Here is a 19932-nt window from a genome sequence, read left to right as displayed (position 1 = left end):
AATTGGTATGAAGAACATTTGGTTTTTGAAAATGAATTATTTTTACTCTATGGCGCCATAGACGATATATTTGGCATATGGTGGGGCAACATTGGATCCCTGAAAGAATCTGTACATACTTTACATCTGAACATATAGTGAGGAAAGTGTTAAAAGGTTTACAAACAGAAGGGTTCTTTATTTACAGATCTTTATCGTAAAGAAACAGATCGTAATACTATGTTACATTACACTAGTGCCTATCCACCAAAAAAAATAATCTTTACCTAGGAGTCAATTTTTACGCATAAAGAGAATTGTTAAAGATACCACATTAGTAGAGACTAGACTACATGAGGAAGGCATACGTTTTTTACAAAGAGGTTACCCTGAGAAATTAATTAAAGAAAGTATAGAAGAGGTTAATAGGATTCCACGACAAAAGGCACTTGAACTTAAGGAAAGAAAGAGCAAGGATGAAAAAATTATATTTGTATCTGAATTTAATACTAATAGTCCCAAGGTACAGAAGATTATTAGACGTCATTGGCATATTATTAAAAACTGTCACCCAGACATTAAGATTCTTCAAGATCCTCCTATGCCAGCATATACACGTCCATAAAATATGAGGGACATGTTAGTTAGGGCTGATGTGGGTAGTCTTAAGAGAGATTCTACTAGCTATTTGAGTGCACAAAAAAGGCACTTTCCCATGTCTAGGTTGTTCCAGCTGCAATAGTGTTATTAAAGGTGATAGCTTTTCACATCCTATTACAGGTAAAATATTTAACAAGAAAGCAGAGATCTGAGCACTCGGGAACAAGGTAAAATCCGGAAATCTTTATTTAAACAAGAGGTAAAAGCTGCATCAAGGTGCAGGTAAACAGGAGTAGCAGTCCTGACGCGTTTCGCGCCCCCTAGTGGCACTTAGTCATAGGAACTAATGCTGAACATGTCTGTAGTGTACTTGAAGGGATGACTGTCCAATCACTAGCCAGTAACGGCTGCAACCGGACGTCACCCTGAAGGAAACACTAACAGCATGTAAAAGAATGTTAAAATCAATAAATGTAATAAAACTGAAGGTACAAGAAATCTTTGTATGCATACTGACAGGCTGTTGTGGATAGAAACATTTAAGACATATTAGTATATGTCTATGTATGTATGTAACTAATTATTTGTCTAAACAATGTTAATGAAAATGCCTAATGGACAATGTACTGAACAAATCCATGGCTACAAATTAAACCTAGGACGATATATTCAAATATTGTTAGCAAACATTAAGGCATAGTAACAATGTTAGGACTATATAAGTATGTGATTAATCCATGTAAGGAATTAAATGATATTTGGAAAATAAGGGATATTGTTTCACAGACAAATAATTTATAAGTGTGCTGTTAACATTGTTAAAGGTCAACAATCTGGAAAGGGAGAACACTAGTAACAAGAGAAAATGCTTATATACAATTAATAAATATTAATAATAATTATATATTTTAAATTAAAAAGTGCATATTTAAGCATTAATCTATAAAGTAAGAAATATCCCATTCCAGATTGATACCCTTAGGGTGTCTGGTTTCTAATTTCAGAATCCAGAATAACTCCCTTTTTGTAAGGAGTTTATGTCTATCCCCTCCTCTGGTAGGTTTATGAACTACTTCAATGATTTGCGCTCCGAAATTGGGAACACCAGTTAGGTCCAGGCCATTGAAGTGTTTGGCAACTGCTGAGTTTTTATTAAAGTTCTCAACATCTCTCAGGTGTTCCCTAACCCTGTCTCGGAACTCACGAGATGTTTAGCCTACATATTGATGTTGGCAGATATTGCAGTTAAGTACATATACTACCCACTTGGTTCTGCAGGTAGCATAGAAGTTGATTTCAAAAGTTTTCAACGTACTATTGGAATGAAAGTTGTTGCCTACAATGATTGACTTGCAGGCTTTGCAGTTGAAATTATGACATCTGAAATTTCCCCTTCTGCTGCCATGTAGCCAAGTGGGGGAGGACAAATTATTGGTTTGTATCATGCTAGGTGCCAATTTAGAGCCCAGGGTTTCTGGCTTTCTTGAAACAAATTTGAAGTTTGTCACTGAGTTGGATATTAAAGGATCATTCTTAAGTAGTGGAATGTGTTTCTTTAAGATGTTTACTACTTCATTATACTGGTTGGAAAATGGGGTACTGAACACTATTGCATTTTCTGAAAAAGATTTATGAGATTTTATATGTTTTGAAGTACAATCCGTTTTTGCATCTTCCTGTGCTTTATCTAATAGATTTGAGTTATAACCTCTGGCTAGCAATCTCTTTTTTAGGTCATTGGATTGATTAAAATAAATCTGATCGTTATTGGTGTTTCTCTTAAGTCTTAAGAATTGACTTTTTGGAATTGATTTGAGGAGATGGGGAGGATCGGCTGATTGGGCATGTAAAATGGTGTTACCAGCAGTTGGTTTTCTATAAGTACTCGATATAATGGTTCCATCATCTTCCACTCCTTCTAATGTCAAATCCAAAAAGTTGACTGTATAGGAATTAAATTCACCAGTAAATTTTAAATGATTAGCATTGGTATTCAAATATTCCAAAAAATGAGCAATGGAAATGCCCCCATGATCCCTATCCTCAATTATAAAAATCATGTCATCAATAAATCTGTTATAAAAAACAGTGTCATGTATAAATGGATTTTGATATGAATAGATATGTTGGAGTTCCCACCAACCCACATATAAATTGGCATACGAGGGGGCGAATTTCACCCCCATTGCCGTTCCACATAATTGAAGATAAAACTCTTTATCAAAAATAAAATAGTTGTGGGTTAGTAGGAACTCCAAACAATCACAAATTAAGATTTTCTCTTCCTGTTTATAGGCAGTGTCCCTATCCATAAACCATTTTATGGCTCTGACTCCCTGATCATGGGGGATGCATGAATATAATGACTCAATGTCTATTATCACCCAATTGTAGTCTTTCTTCCATTTTATGCTTTTTAAGTTATCCAATAGGTTGCTAGAATCCCTGAGGTAACTGTGTAAGTTCACTACTAGTGGCTGAAGAATACAGTCTAACCACTCAGACATAGGCTCCAAAAGGGAGCCTATGCCTGAGACTATAGGCCTACCAGGAGGAGAGAGAATGTCCTTGTGTATTTTGGGGACATGGTGGAAAATTGGTATGACCGGGGATATTAAAAGTTCAATATCTTTTCTTTGAAGTATTCCCAAGGCCAAACCATCCTCCAACAGGTCCCCAAGTTTACTCTTAAAGATATTAGTTGGGTCTGAAGGCAATTTACGATAAATGGATGTATTCGCAAGTTGCCTATTAGCTTCTGATAGGTAAGCCCTCTTGTTCATAAGAACAATAGCGCCACCCTTGTCTGCATTTCTCAAGACCAAATTTTTGTTAAGTTGTAGTTTTTTTAGGGCAATGGATTCTTTATGTGTTAAATTAGTATGATGATGTTTTTTGTCATTTGTTTTATTAGCCAATTCTAGCAGGTCTCTTTCAACACTTTGTTGAAAGGCATTGATGTAAGGCCCTCTGACTTGTATGGGATAAAAATCCCTATTTTTTGTTATAGGAGGAGTTATAGAGTGCGTTCCGAGACCATTGAATTGATCCCCACTGCAAGATAAATCTCTCATAACCTCCAAAGTACAACAGTCCTTAAAGTCTTTCAATTGATGACACTGGCCGGAAGGGAAGTCATTATCCTGATTGATGATAGTTTGGCAATTATCCTCTGGAGATTTGTCAGAAAATAATTTTTTGAGAGTCAGTTTACGTACAAATTTATTTACATCCAAGATGGTGTCAAAAACTGAGAACTTATTGGAAGGAGCAAAACCTAATCCTCTTTGCAGTAGTGAAATTTCTTCATCAGTTAGTTGATAATCAGAGAGATTGACAATATTCAGATTGTTATCTCTTATTTCTTGTTCTTGCGTGTGGATTTTTTGCCTATTGTTCCGCCTTTTGGATCTTCTTGTCCTACGCCTAAAGGGCCACTTTTTTTTAATAGTAGTTGATGATGTTTTTGTTGGTATTTCCTCATCTGAATCTTCCATAGAGGAAGCTGAAGTAGAGCCGCTTTCAGGTGCCGAGGAATAGATGGAGTTAGATTCCTGATCAGAAGATTCTTGTTCTGTAGAAGAAAAAGACACCTTCTTTGCTTTATTTTTATTTTTGTTTTTCAATATAGACTTTGGATTGTCTTTATCTTTAACTTCTTTCTTCTGTCCTGTGTGGCGCCTATATCTTCTATTGCCATATTGAGGCCAAAGTAGACTCTATTATTTTCATAGTCCTTACGGTCTCTATCAAACTTGTTCCTCTTGAATTCAGCCAGTTCAGCATCCAATTTTTGTATGTGTTCCTTCATTTGAACCTTTAGATTATTGTAGGCTTCATTATTTTTATGATGTTTTAGTGAAACCTTATCATTTAGGATAGTTTCTTTTAATTTCTCCCTTCTTCTCTGCTTATCTTTGATAAGAATTTTTATGAGAGTGTTGGAACAAAGAGTGAGGGTATCAGTCCACTCATCTATAAGGTCCTAATCTACCAGCTGATATGTTGGAAATTTTCTTAAACGCAGACCTCTGGGAATTCTATTGGATTCTAAATAGTGGTCAAAAGTGACAATATCCCACATGAGTCTTAAATCTGTGGTCAGCAATTTTTCATGGATGGTAAACTGTGATTTGATATCTGAAGTAGTTTCCATTCCCTCATTTTGTTTTTTGAAAACAGCATTAAAGTAATCTTTTCTATTTTCCAAATCAAAAAATGAGCCTGTAGAGCAAGATGGTTTGTCCTGCATTTTTATCTAGGTGTAAAGATTTGTAAAACACCTGAGAAAAGTATTGTTTATATTATAAACTTTTTTATTATTGAATCCAGAAAAAATGGATATTTAGCAAAGGAACATACTATGCACCCTTCTAGGAAATTATAGAAGCACTACTGGTAATTAAAGTGGCCAACATTTATTTTTTTGACCAATTGAATAGCCTGTTTATTTTATAGCCTGATTTATTGAGAGTAATACTATAAACAAAAGTATTAACAAATATTTATTGAATGTGTATATTTTTTCAGTTGTCACGAAATTCAACAACACTTGTGTGCTTTTGAACTTTTTCAGTCAGACACAGTTTTTAGTGACATGTACAATGTGTTGTTTCATCCAAATGTAGATGGTAGTTAAAGGTGTAATATCTACAGAGTGTCTCTGTTATGATACATTACAGTTCAATTCAATTCAGAAGGTAATAAGCGAGTAAACTCTTTACCTGGTCCGGATGATCACGGGCCTTAGGAGGAAGAGTCACTGTGTCAGGGTAGCCGGTACTGAGTCCCAATAATGTCCGGAGTGTGACAGCTGATCTGCGGTGTAGTCCGATCCGTGCAGGCGATGAGAGAAGGTTCCGGCGTGTGACGTCATCAGCGTTCGCCGCGACAGGAAAGCGGAGGGACCGCTCAGTGTAAAATATGCACAGGCTTAAGAAAAAACACTTGACCAAGCAAGGTACAGGCAGTAAATTATGCTATATTACCAGTGGTGCGGTGCTTCAGAGGTGCGGTGGGAACAAGAACCGCCAGTGTAGAAATCCAAGAAAGCAGAGATCTGAGCACTCGGGAGCAAGCTAAAATCCGGAAATCTTTATTTAAACAAGAGGTAAAAGCTGCATCAAGGTGCAGGTAAGCAGGAGTAGCAGTCCTGACGCGTTTCACGCCCCCTAGTGGCGCTTAGTCATAGGAACTAATGCTGAACATGTCTGTAGTGTACTTGAAGGGATGACTGTCCAATCACTAGCCAGTAACGGCTGCAACCAGACGTCACCCTGAAGGAAACACTAACAGCATGTAAAAGAATGTTAAAATCAAGAAATGTAATAAAACTGAAGGTACAAGAAATCTTTGTATGCATACTGACAGGCTGTTATGGATAGAAACATTTAAGACATATTAGTATATGTCTATGTATGTATGTAACATAGACATATGTATGTAAAAGATTTAACATCAAGGGCTACTTTACGTGTAATGCCACCTTTGTCGTGTACCTGATTAAGTGTCCATGTGCCAAAATTTACATTGGTGAAACGACACAAAGAGTAAGAGATAGAATGGTACAACACAAATCTGGCATTAGAAGAAAGGACATAGAAGCCCCGGTGGCTTGCCATTTTTTAGAGGCAGGCCACAACATTTCACAGTTAAGGTTTCAGGTCATAGACTGGGTCCCAGTTCCCAGGAGAGGAGGTAACAGGGAACTGCTGTTAAAAAGAAAATAATTATTCTGGATTTATACCCTAGATGCTTTAAAACCAAAAGGAATGAACAGAGACTTTGACTTGGGTATATTCATGTAATATAAAAAAATATGTATATATTTTTTCCTCAGAAAAAGAAGAATTTTTTTTTGATAGGCTAACCTGCTACATATCTCTATGTGTGTATTTTGTTTTGTTTCATTTTGTATTGAAGTTTCACTCCTCTGCCAATAGGGGGAGCTGGATTGAACCAGCATGAAAAAACATAATTTATGTAAGAACTTACCTGATAAATTCATTTCTTTCATATTAGCAAGAGTCCATGAGCTAGTGACGTATGGGATATACATTCCTACCAGGAGGGGCAAAGTTTCCCAAACCTCAAAATGCCTATAAATACACCCCTCACCACACCCACAAATCAGTTTAATGCATAGCCAAGAAGTGGCGTGATAAGACAAAAGTGCAAAAGCATAAAAAATAAGGAATTGGAATAATTGTGCTTTATACAAAAAATCATAACCACCACAAAAAAGGGTGGGCCTCATGGACTCTTGCTAATATGAAAGAAATGAATTTATCAGGTAAGTTCTTACATAAATTATGTTTTCTTTCATGTAATTAGCAAGAGTCCATGAGCTAGTGACGTATGGGATAATGACTACCCAAGATGTGGATCTTCCACGCAAGAGTCACTAGAGAGGGAGGGATAAAATAAAAACAGCCAATTCCGCTGAAAATAATCCACACCCAAAATAAAGTTTAAATCTTATAATGAAAAAAACTGAAATTATAAGCAGAAGAATCAAACTGAAACAGCTGCCTGAAGTACTTTTCTACCAAAAACTGCTTCAGAAGAAGAAAACACATCAAAATGGTAGAATTTAGTAAAAGTATACAAAGAAGACCAAGTTGCTGCTTTGCAAATCTGATCAACCGATGCTTCATTCCTAAACGCCCAGGAAGTAGAAACTGACCTAGTAGAATGAGCTGTAATCCTTTGAGGCGGAGTTTTACCCGACTCAACATAAGCATGATGAATTAAAGATTTCAACCAAGATGCCAAAGAAATGGCAGAGGCCTTCTGACCTTTCCTAGAACCGGAAAAGATAACAAATAGACTAGAAGTCTTTCGAAAATTCTTAGTAGCTTCAACATAATATTTCAAAGCTCTAACTACATCCAAAGAATGCAATGATCTCTCCTTAGAATTCTTAGGATTAGGACATAATGAAGGAACCACAATTTCTCTGCTAATGTTGTTAGAATTCACAACCTTAGGTAAAAATTTAAAAGAAGTTCGCAACACTGCCTTATCCTGATGAAAAATCAGAAAAGGAGACTCACAAGAAAGAGCAGATAATTCAGAAACTCTTCTAGCAGAAGAGATGGCCAAAAGAAACAAAACTTTCCAAGAAAGTAATTTAATGTCCAGTGAATGCATAGGTTCAAACGGAGGAGCTCCTCCTGAGATTCCCAAACCCCTTGTGCTGTCAGAGACCCCCAAACAGCTCCCCAACCTGTCAGACTTGCATCTGTTGAAATTACAGTCCAGGTCGGAAGAACAAAAGAAGCCCCCTGAATTAAACGATGGTGATCTGTCCACCACGTCAGAGAGTGTCGAACAATCGGTTTTAAAGATATTAATTGAGATATCTTTGTGTAATCCCTGCACCACTGGTTCAGCATACAGAGCTGAAGAGGTCGCATGTGAAAACATGCAAAGGGGATCGCGTCCGATGCAGCAGTCATAAGACCTAGAATTTCCATGCATAAGGCTACCGAAGGGAATGAAAAAACTTCTGGAATAACTACAGGAGTTTTAAAAACCTTATTTAAACGTTTAGATTTAGTATCAAGAGGACCAGAATCCTCTATTTCTAATGCAATTAAGACTTCTTTAAGTAAAGAACGAATAAATTCCATTTTGAATAAATATGAAGATTTATCAGCATCAATCTCTGAAACAGAATCCTCTGAACCAGAGGAATCATTATCAGAATCAGAATGATGATGTTCATTTAAAAATTCATCTGAAAAATGAGAAGTTTTAAAAGACCTTTTACGTTTACTAGAAGGAGGAATAACAGACATAGCCTTCTTAATGGATTTAGAAACAAAATCTCTTATGTTAACAGGAACACTCTGAGTATTAGATGTTGATGGAACAGCAACAGGTAATGTAACATTACTAAAGGAAATATTATCTGCATTAACAAGTTTGTCATGACATTCATTACAAACAACAGCTGGAGGAACAGATACCACAAGTTTACAGCAGATACACTTAACTTTGGTAGATCCAGCACCAGGCAGCGACTTTCCAGAAGTATCTTCTGACTCAGGGTCAATCTGGGACATCTTGCAATATGTAATAGAAAAAACAACATATAAAGCAAAATTGATCAAATTCCTTAAATGACAGTTTCAGGAATGGGAAAAAATGCCAGTGAACAAGCTTCTAGCAACCAGAAGCAATAAATAATGAGACTTAAATAATGTGGAGACAAAAATGACGCCCATATTTTTTAGCGCCAAAAAAGACGCCCACATTATTTGGCGCCTAAATGCTTTTGGCGCCAAAAATGACGCCACATCTGGAACGCCGACACTTTTGGCGCAAAAAAACGTCAAAAAATGACGCAACTTCCGGCGACACGTATGACGCCAGAAACAGAAAATAATTTTTTGCGCCAAAAAAGTCCACGCCAAGAATGACGCAATAAAATGAAGCATTTTCAGCCCCCGCGAGCCTAACAGCCCACAGGGAAAAAAGTCAAATTTTAAGGTAAGAAAAAAATTGATTTATTCATATGCATTATCCCAAATATGAAACTGACTGTCTGCAATAAGGAACGTTGAACATCCTGAGTCAAGGCAAATAAATGTTTGAACACGTATATTTAGAACTTTATATAAAAGTGCCCAACCATAGCTTAGAGTGTCACAGAAAATGAGACTTACTTACCCCAGGACACTCATCTACATGTAGTAGAAAGCCAAACCAGTACTGAACGAGAATCAGTAGAGGTAATGGTATATATAAGAGTATATCGTCGATCTGAAAAGGGAGGTAAGAGATGAATCTCTACGACCGATAACAGAGAACCTATGAAATAGACCCCGTAGAAGGAGATAATTGAATTCAAATAGGCAATACTCTCCTCACATCCCTCTGACATTCACTGCACGCTGAGAGGAAAACCGGGCTCCAACCTGCTGCGGAGCGCATATCAACGTAGAATCTAGCACAAACTTACTTCACCACCTCCATAGGAGGCAAAGTTTGTAAAACTGATTTGTGGGTGTGGTGAGGGGTGTATTTATAGGCATTTTGAGGTTTGGGAAACTTTGCCCCTCCTGGTAGGAATGTATATCCCATACGTCACTAGCTCATGGACTCTTGCTAATTACATGAAAGAAATATAAGTAATAGTTAAAGGGGAGGAGCCAGTTCACCTGGTTAAGGAATTTAAGGTTGTTGTAATATACAGTTGTAATTGACATGACTAAGGGTATGTGACCCGAAATGTAGTCATTTTGTACCTGCTCCTACACAAAGAATAAAGAGGATTTATTGCATATCAAGGTGGTGCTGCCGTTTTCTTGAACTTTTGTATTATTCAAAGGTTTTTGCAGTGACCTGTGGGCGTGCACACCTGTTTGTTGTGCTGGATTACATTGGATTTTGCATCCCGATTTTATTTATGGCATGAAAAAGTAGCTGTACTACTGACACGTCACAACCAATCAACAAGAAGACCACAAACGCACATGGTCTGATTTAAACCAATCACAGATAAGAGGATATGACGTCACGCCCAATGAATTTGTTCAAATTTCGGCAATAAGTCACATCCAAAATGACTAAATAATCATGCTGTCACTTTGACACCTAGGTAAATTGTAATACTATGTACCATGGAAATAAATAATTAAAAATAGACAGAAAAAATCACGCTATACTACACTTTATATCAATATGACCTCAATTATGTGACATCACTTCCGGCAATTAGACACGCCCCCAACTATACGAAATGACGCAAATCACCACTATAAAATGTCACTAACATTAACCAGCTGCCAGTCTTGAGAAAGGCCTTGGTAAGCATTATTCCATCACTATACACGATCTTGTACCATCTACACTATTTTTTGTTTGTTTTTTTAACTTTTTTAGGACATTGTTTAATATACAAATTGGACTTTGGCCCCTATTTATGAAAGTCTGGCGGACCTGATCCGACAGTGCGGATCAGGTCCGCCAGACCTCACTGAATACGGCGAGCAATACGCTGGCCATATTAAGCATTGCACCAGCAACTCACAAGAGCTGCTGGTGCAACGCCGCCCCCTGTAGACTCGCTGTCAATCGGCCGCCAGCAGAGGGGTGTCAATCAATCCAATCACACTCGATCGGGTTGATTTCCGGCGATGTCTGTCTGCCTGCTCAGAGCAGACGGACAGGTTATGGAGCAGCGGTCTTTGTGACCGCTGCTTCATAACTGCTGTTTCTGGCGAGCCTGCAGGCTCGCCAGAAACACGGGGCATCAAGCTCCATACGGAGCTTGATAAATATGCCCCATTGTCTCCAATCCCAAGGGTTCTCACCACTAGGAATAGGAATCTCAGTTCATCCACTGGGAGACACCTAAGGACCGTCGGTTGGATTCTCACCACCAGGAATCACAAAAGAGTCTCCCCATCAGGAAAATAAGGTGGTTTTAAAATATTGACTTAAACTTTACACAAACTATTATTTTTTTACCCAGACTAAAGTGCAGGCCACTAGTCTTTTGGATTAAAATCACTGTTCTTTTTTCTACTTTTTAGTATTATTATTTTTTCAGTTTTGTATATTTTTTACACATTTTTCACACATTTTTTCTATTTTGGATTTGTTTCAAGTGCAGGACTATTTCCCATCCTTTTGTCTCAAATTTCACTTTCATATTTGTGATTTTGTTGTGTTCCACAAATATATCACTTATTGTTTTATACTGATCGATCAAAACAATCAACACCATTTAGAGGTGCCCACATAGCACAATTTCACACTATCATTTCAATTCTACAAGCTAACACTTGCAAGTCATCCAGCATAGATCTCCTTTTCACCAATTGGAGTCTCATCCTTCACTACATACACACATTGCAGATCCAATGTTTGTAGCGTTCTAATAGATTTTAATTTATTGTTTAATTTGTGAGATTGTAATCCATTTGTGAACTGACAGGTTTGTAATTAAACTTGCTTTTTACATTTCATCATCCCCTTTGACACCTAGCCCACCTGAGGCACTTTGAACATAATATATTCTTTATTACCTCTCTTTAGGCTAGCTAGTCAGCCTCTGTTCAGCGCCATAGGCGTTTCCTGTCTTTTGGCGCTACATCTCACCAACATACACACTGGAACAACATATACTGTACTAGCACTAATAGAAACCTTTTCTGCATGCAAAAGCTTATCATGACAACTGTTACATACTACAGCTGGAGATATAATCTCCACTAGTTTACAACAGATACACTTAGCTTTAATAGAACTGTGTTCAGGCAGAATGGTTCCTACAGAAGCTTCTGAGACAGGATCAGATTGAGACATCTTGTAAAATGTAAAAGAAAAAAAATAACATTTAAACAAAAATATCTTATTTCCACATATAGCAGTTTCAGGAATGGTAAAAAATGCAAATGCTAAAATTGGCAAAAAAGCAAATAGCATTGCCCTCTGAGCATAAAGAAGGCAAGGAGCATATAGGAGGTGAGGTAAAATAAAACAAACATTTTTGGTGCCAAGTATGATGCACGACGCAAAAGGAAGTTGGAAATTTTTTTTGGCACCAACAAATATCCGGAAATGACGCAACTTACGTCATAACAAACACAATATCACGCCAAACAACCTGGCGTCAACTAAGACACAGGAAATGACGAACTTGTGTCATTATAAACGCACATTCGCGCCAAAAATATCTCGTGCCAAGAATGACGCAATAAATAACAGTATTTTGTGCACTCACGAGCCTAATTTAAAATAAGATTTTAAAGAGAAAACAAGTCAAATTGGAAAAGACTATACCCCAGGTAAGACAAACTTCCTAAAACATGATTCCCATAATGAAACTGTCAGACTGCAAAGGGAAATACACATAGACCTGACACATGACAAATATAAGAAAATACATACAGTATATTTAGAACTTTATATAAATACATAAAGCGCCAACCATAGCTGAGAGTGTCTTAAATAATGATACATACTTACCGAAAGACACCCATCCACATATAGCAGATAGCCAAACCAGTACTGAAAACTGTCAGCAGAGGTAATGGTGTAAGAGTATATCGTCGATCTGAAAAGGGAGGTAGGAGATGAATCTCTACGACCGATAACAGAGAACCCTTGAAAAGATTTTCCGTGAGAAAAAATATAAAAAATCAATAGGCGATACTCTCTTCACATCCCTCTGACAAACACTGTACTCTGAGAGGAATTGGGCTTCAGAATGCTTAGAAATGCTTATCATAGAGGAAATCATAGAAATCAAGCACAAACTTACTTCACCACCTCCATAGGAGGCAAAGTTTGTAAAACTGAGTTGTGGGTGTGGTGGGAGGTGTATTTATAGGCATTTTGAGGTTTGGGAAACTTTGCCCCTCCTGGTAGGATTGTATATCCCATACATCACTAGCTCATGGACTCCTGCCAATTATATTAAAGAAATGTGTTTTACTGTGTATTTACTGTAAATATTTTACATTCCAATGTTTTTCACATAGGGGAAAATGTTCAGATTGGCTAAAGCAGCAGAAGACCACACCGAGTGCCACTCCTGGCAGCTAAGAACAAGAAATGGAGGCTACAATTCACACAGGCTCACCAAACTTTGAAAATAGAAGATTAGAAAAACGTTGCCTGGTCTGATGAGTCTCGATTTCAGCTGCAACATTCAGAGGGTAGGGTCAGAATTTGGTGTAAACATGAAAGCATGGATCCATCCTGCCTTGTATCAACAGTTTAGGCTGGTGGTGGTCGTGTAATGTTGTGGGGGATAATTTCTTGGCACACTTTGGGCCCCTTAGTACCAATTGAGCATCGTTTAAATGCCATGGCCTACCTGAGTATTGTTGCTGACCATGTCCATCCCTTTATTACTACAGTGTATTCATCTTCCGATTGCTACTTCCAGCAGGATAATGCACCATGTCACAAAGCTCAAATCATCTCAAACTGTTTTCTTGAACATGACAATGAGTTCACTGTACTCCAATGGCCTCCACAGTCACCAGATCTCAATCCAATAGAGCACCTTTGGGGTGTGGTGGAATGGGAGATTCACAACATGGATGTGCAGCCGACAAATCTACAGCAACTGCGTGATACTATCATGTCAATATGGACCAAAATCTCTGAAGAATGTTTCCAACTCCTTGTTGAATCTATGCTATGAAGAATTAAGGCAGATCTGAAAGGGGGTCCAACCCGGTACTAGCAAGGTGTACCTAATAAAATGGTCGGTATATATATATATACACATACATATACATACATATACAACACACAGAGAAAGTCCAGCACTCATTTACAAGCTCTCAGCTAAGATTTAAAAGCAAAAAATGGAAAGGTTAGTTACAGCACCTGGCCAAATGGGACAAGCTCGGGTATCGGGTACCCAGAGTACTGCCCTTTCAGGTGTGGAACGATCTCCCAATCTCCAGTTGCAAATGATGCTGCAATCTTGTACCACCGAGCACTTGTGTGCATAAAGAGCTTTAGTCCAGGGCCTCACAGAATGTCAGTGAAATTCCGGCAAAATGGCTTGTAATACCACTGTTGCTAGGGCTCTCCAAACCCCTATTGTCAAAGTCACAAAGAAGAAACAGGGATCGCAACAGTGGTATAAATGATGACCGGGAGAGATTTGCAAGTAAAATAGTTATTTATTTCATATCCAAAACGTACACATAATGACAGGCACAGCAAACAAACCCCGCTGACGCGTTTCCCGCTTCACAAGCGGTTCATCAGAGCTCTGGTGAACCGCTTGTGAAGCGGGAAACGCGTCAGCGGGGTTTGTTTGCTGTGCCTGTCATTATGTGTACGCTTTGGATATGAAATAAATAACTATTTTACTTGCAAATCTCTCCCGGTCATCATTTATACCACTGTTGCGATCCCTGTTTATTCTCTTTAGTACCTAAACAATATGCAAATGTCTTTTCAGCATGTTTGTTACTCTGAAAATAAATTTGTCGTGTTATCTGAACTTATGTGCATCCATGTGTATGTTTCTTGATAGCTCCCAGTCAAACACCTAATTGTGTAAAATGGAGTTCTATTGAGTGCTGAAATCCCCCATCTTTACACAGTATCTCATATAGCTCTACTGTGGTTTTTCTCCTTTTCTAATAAGTTTTGAAGTTATAATTGTTTTTGCGGGTCTGCACCTGATCTAGAAGTGGATAACTACCGCCTAGATCTTTAAACTATAAATTTCCTGTCCTGTTTAAACAGGAAGGTTTCAGCAATCCTCTCCCAGTACCCTTTTTGTAATTTATATATATATATATATATATATATATATATATATATATATAAACTAATAAAATTCATAAAATTCTAATGAAATTCATAACATTCAACAGTGTCTACAAATAACAATAAATATTAATATTGTAATAAAGTTAAATAACTGATGTCCAAAAAGATGTTTAGAAAAGGTTCCCACATGATAATTTCTTAGTTAGACAAACTTCAGGTAAGTTGGTGTGCCCACAGAAACCCATAGTAATAGATTAATTGTCTACTTACAAAATGAGGTAAGTGCTGCACAGTTTGTTAAGTAGTTGGTTCTCTAGTCATTGGCTCCTTCCATATGTATATGTATATATCCACTTTAATCAAAGCCCCATGGAGAGAGATTTCCTTTTTGTCAGTTTCCTAGCCGGAAGTTGGCTGGGTTATCCAAAATTAATTCACTGGAACAGTCAGGAGAAGTGATATGCCAGCTGTCAATCCTATGCGCCCTCTCTTCCTCAGGTCTGAAGCAATACTGATTAATATGATAAAATTGTTCATTGATGTCTTGGAAAGAAGGGGGGTTAGTTTTCTGTTATGAGCATCCTTACTCAGCCTCCATACATGTAGGGCATGGCACAGCAGTGATGTGCAGTCACTAGAGACAGGTGAGGCAGGGCTTCACCTCTCATATGGGCAAAAATATATATTTTTTTATTGGCTTTAAAAAAAAATTACAATTTTTTTTCCCCAGCTTTTTTTTTCTCACAGCTACATGTTGTGCAATGGAGAGGCCAACGCAGGTCTGCCCACCATTACACAACATGCTGCGCCACCTACTGGATGAAAGTGGTTAAGATCATTGCATGGCACATAAGTGCTTATTTGAGGCAGTTCTATTTGGGCTGACCCAATCCAGTGAGAGGCATTAGTAAGTGGAACTTAGGGTTGGGGCTGGATGTTAAATGATATAAAAGAAAACAAAAACGGAAAAAACAACTTTAATTTATTTTGTTGCTGCCCTGTTCAGCTGTAAGCTTTGATTCAATAAAAAAGAGAGTTCAGTACTTCCCCTCCAAGTGCAGTGGAATGTTCCACTGTCACTTCCTTACAGAGCAGGAAGAGATCCAGACTTGCAGTGTTTTAGCCACATTTTATTGAAGTAAGTTCTGCAACCTTAGATTTTACTGAAAGGGATTCTGTTAGTGAAAATGATAATTTAATGAATGTGGTTTAGTGTTTTTTGTTTTTTTACTCTTTTACAGCAGTTTAAGGATCGTTTTGGTATTTTGTTTACTCAAAGTTTACAGTCACCCATTACCTTAGCAGCTTACCTCTGTACTTCACACTAGTTTATAGTCTCACTTTCTGAACTCTCTGTAGCTCTGCTGTTTTATTACTTAAGAATGCAGTGGTCCCTCTCCCCCCCCCCCTTGTGTGTGTGTGTCTCTCTCTCTATCTATCCATCTCTCTCCTTATGTGTTGTTCTCCCCCATGGTCTCTTTCTCTCTCTCTCTTCCTCCCCCTCTGACTCTCTCATCCCTTATGTGTCTCTCTAACCCTCTGTGTGTGATTGTCTCTCTCTTTCTCTAACCCTATGTGTGTGATTGTGTCTATCTCTCTTTCTCTCTCTCTCTAACCCTCTGTGTGTGATTGTATCTCTCTCTCTAACCCTCTGTGTGTGATTGTGTCTCTCTCTCTCTCTCTAACCCTCTGTGTGTGATTGTCTCTCTCTCTTTCTCTAACCCTCTGTGTGTGATTGTGTCTCTCTCTCTTTCTCTAACCCTCTGTGTGTGATTGTGTCTCTCTCTCTCTCTCTCTCTCTAACCCTCTGTGTGTGATTGTGTCTCTCTCTAACCCTCTGTGTGTGATTGTGTCTCTCTCTCTTTCTCTCTCTCTCTAACCCTCTGTGTGTGATTGTGTCTCTCTCTCTTTCTCTCTCTCTCTCTAACCCTCTGTGTGTGATTGTGTCTCTCTCTTTCTCTCTCTCTAACCCTCTGTGTGATTATGTCCCTCTCTCTCTTTCTCTCTCTCTCTAACCCTCTGTGTATGATTGTCTCTCTCTCTCTCTAACCCTCTGTGTGTGATTGTGTCTCTCTCTCTTTCTCTCTCTCTCTAACCCTCTGTGTGTGATTGTGTCTCTCTCTTTCTCTCTCTCTCTAACCCTCTGTGTCTAATTCTGTCTCTCTCTCTCTTACACTCTCTCTCTAACCCTCTGTGTGTGATTGTGTCTCTCTCTTTCTCTCTCTAACCCTCTGTGTGTGATTGTGTCTCTCTCTTTCTCTCTTTAACCCTCTGTGTGTGATTGTGTCTCTCTCTCTTTCTCTCTCTCTCTAACCCTCTGTGTGTGATTGTGTGTCTCTCTCTCTCTCTCTTTCTCTCTCTCTAACCCTCTGTGTGTGATTGTGTCTCTTTCTCTCTCTCTAACCCTCTGTGTGTGATTGTGTCTCTCTCTCTTTCTCTCTCTCTCTAACCCTCTGTGTGTGATTGTGTGTCTCTCTCTTTCTCTCTCTCTCTAACCCTCTGTGTGTGATTGTGTATCTATCTCTTTCTCTCTCTAACCCTCTGTGTATGATTGTGTCTCTCTCTCTTTCTCTCTCTCTAACCCTCTGTGTGTGATTGTGTCTCTCTCTCTTTATCTCTCTCTAACCCTCTGTGTATGATTGTGTCTCTCTCTCTTTCTCTCTCTCTAACCCTCTATGTGTGATTGTGTCTCTCTCTTTCTCTCTAACCCTCTGTGTCTCTCTCCCCCCGTCTCTCTCTCCCTCTCCCCCGAGTGCTTTTCTGTGTTTCTGTCTACCTTTTATTTATTTATTTAATTAATGAATTGGTAGTGCCGTCTGATGGTGTGGCTTTATTTAAAGGGATGGGGTCAAGCGCCCCACCATCTTTAAATTTCACCAGCCGCCACTGGATCAAGACATTTTTATATTTACTGAATAATGAAAGAATCTGTAAGCATAATTTGCAGCATTAAAGTAAAAAGTATGTTTTTTAATGGGCATGGATTTCTAGATCTCATAATCAGAGCAAGCATTTTGTTATCTGGCAAGAGTTTCTGTTACAATCCTTTAGACTAAAATTAGATGTTTACTAAGTTGACCAGTTTTCCAAGACACCATTTAAAGGGACATGAAATCCATATGTTTTCTTTCATGATTTAGAAAGAGCATGCAATTTTAAATAACTTTCCAATTTACATATAATATCTAATTTTCTGCATTCTTTTGATATCCTTTGTTGAAAATCATATCTAAATATGCTCAGTAGCTGCTGATTGGTGGCTGCACATAGATACCTCATGTGATTGGCTCACCCATGTGCATTGCTATTTCTTCAACAAAGGATATCTAAAGAATGAAGGCGTATCCTAGCCACTGCCTCACCAGCCTCTGACGTCACTGCACGTCACTGCGGCACAGCGATACCTAATTTCAATTTCGCCAATCGATGCCCGTTGTTCAATGAGCTATTTGCATATGTTATCTGTGCAGGTTTGCTCCCGTTCGCATGCACACTCCTAAATGTCTCCAAACCATGCGCATAATCTGCGCCATCCATATGATGATGTAAAGCCTGCTCCTTCTTTCTCTGACTGTTGCACACCACAGACACATTACTTGCTGCAGCATCTTGTAACAGGTGCATAAATTCGGGCACTATTGTCATTTTGTTGATTTGAATACCTGTAACTACCTAGCACTGATTAATTGGAGCACACAATTGGTTTGGTGAGCCCATTTAGCCTTGAACTTCATAGACAGGTGCATCCAATCATGAGAAAAGATATTTAAGGTGGACAATTGCAAGTTGTTGTTCTCTTTGACTCTCCTCTGAAGAGTGGCAACATGGGGGCCTCAAAACAACTCTCAAATGACCTGAAAACAAAGATTATTCAACATTATGGTTTAGGGGAAGGCTACAAAAAGCTATTGCAGAGATTTAAGCTGTCAGTGTCCACTGTAAGGAACATAGTGAGGAAATGGAAGACCACAGGCACAGTTCTTGTTAAGGCCAGAAGTAAAATATCGGAGAGGCAAAGAATGGTGAGAACGGTCAAAAACTGCCCACAGACCACCTCCAAAGACCTACAACATCATCTTGCTGCAGATGGTGTCACTGTGCATTGTTCAACAATTCAGCATATGGGAAAGTGATGCGGAAGAAGCCTTTTCTGCACACACGCCACAAACAGAGTCACTTGAGGTATGCAAACACACATTTGGACAAGCCAGCTTCATTTGGAAGAAGGTGCTGTGGACTGATGAAACAAAGGTTAAGTTATTTGGTCATAACAAGGGGCGTTATGCATGGTGGCAAAAGAACACAGCTTTCCAAGACAAACACTTGCTACCCACAGTAAAATTTGGTGGATGTTCCATCATGCTGTGGGGCTGTGTGGCCAGTGCCGGTACTGGGAATCTTTTTAAAGTTGAGGGTCGCATGGATTCTACTCAATATCAGCAGATACTTGAGAATAATGTTGAGGAATCAGTCACAAAGTTGAAGTTATGCCGGAGCTGGATATTTTAACAAGACAACAACCCAAAACACTGCTCAAAATCTACTCTGGCATTTACAGGGAGTGCAGAATTATTAGGCAAGTTGTATTTTTGAGGATTAATTTTATTATTGAACAACCATGTTCTCAATGAACCCAAAAAACTCATTAATATCAAAGCTGAATAGTTTTGGAAGTAGTTTTTAGTTTGTTTTTATTTATAGCTATTTTAGGGGGATATCTGTGTGTGCAGGTGACTATTACTGTGCATAATTATTAGGCAACTTAACAAAAAACAAATATATACCCATTTCAATTATTTATTTTTACCAGTGAAACCAATATAACATCTCAACATTCACAAATATACATTTCTGACATTCAAAAACAAAACAAAAACAAATCAGTGACCAATATAGCCACCTTTCTTTGCAAGGACACTCAAAAGCCTGCCATCCATGGATTCTGTCAGTGTTTTGATCTGTTCACCATCAACATTGCGTGCAGCAGCAACCACAGCCTCCCAGACACTGTTCAGAGAGGTGTACTGTTTTCCCTCCTTGTAAATCTCACATTTGATGATGGACCACAGGTTCTCAATGGGGTTCAGATCAGGT

This window comes from Bombina bombina, chromosome 1, assembly GCF_027579735.1.
Source record: "Bombina bombina isolate aBomBom1 chromosome 1, aBomBom1.pri, whole genome shotgun sequence".
Lineage (NCBI taxonomy): Eukaryota > Metazoa > Chordata > Amphibia > Anura > Bombinatoridae > Bombina > Bombina bombina.
The sequence above is the reverse complement of the archived record's forward strand: the minus strand, read 5'-3'. Positions refer to the sequence as shown.